The following is an 887-nucleotide window of genomic DNA, read 5'->3' on the forward strand; positions in this document are numbered from 1 at the left end:
TATTCAGCAACCCATTTATAGCACTGTACTACTTCCCGTTTAGATTGTGGCGCGTATATCAAAGCTAGAGGTAAAGGACTAAAATGCCCCTGAGTAATCTGGACGACTCCTCTCCACCTCCGCACGTGGTCTGGTCCGCCTCTGCCTCTGCCTCTGCCTCCACGCCGGCGGCCCTCTCCACGTCGAGATGTGGGCGGAGGGGATAAGGCAGAGGAGGCGATGAAGAGTGGCGCTGGTGGCCCTCTCCGTCTCGGCACTGGCCGCTCTGGCTCTGCGTCGGCGCCAATCGGGTCCGCTTCGACGCCGACATGCCTTGGCAGAGGATGTGAGGGATGGTGGGGCGGAGGATGTGGCCAGGGCCGGGGAGGATGGGCGGTCGTCGCGGCTGCCTCGCCTAGCTAGGGCCTGCGCCCGACCTCGTCCATGGGTCGCCTCTGCCTCGGATCTCTGGGATGTCTTTTCAGCGAGATGTTAATGTCTCCTTTCCATCAACCATGTGCCTAAAAGTTTACAAGGATAAACTTCGTTAGGACCTACTATCTCTACTATACAAATTATTTTTACAATTTCCTCATTTTTTTAGAGTAGTCATCAACCGCCTCTGTAAATATTATAGTGTATACAAACTGTTTCCCGAAATTGATTTTCAGGGGAGGTTGGCTTAATTTATGTTTTTCCATGCATGTTTATACTTTTTGCTCTTTTGCATGGCACGTCCATCTGAGACGTCAATATGTGTTTAATTGAATCTTAGCTTAAGTTTTGTTAGTTGTTGTAGTCTATGTATTTCATTGGAAGAATAGCGCCATTAAATTTTAGAATGAAGTTAGAAAAATGCGAATACCCATCTCAAGTTGAGGACTTGAGTTCAAATAAGTAATCTACAC

This window comes from Miscanthus floridulus, chromosome 5, assembly GCF_019320115.1.
Source record: "Miscanthus floridulus cultivar M001 chromosome 5, ASM1932011v1, whole genome shotgun sequence".
NCBI classification, from domain to species: Eukaryota; Viridiplantae; Streptophyta; class Magnoliopsida; order Poales; family Poaceae; genus Miscanthus; species Miscanthus floridulus.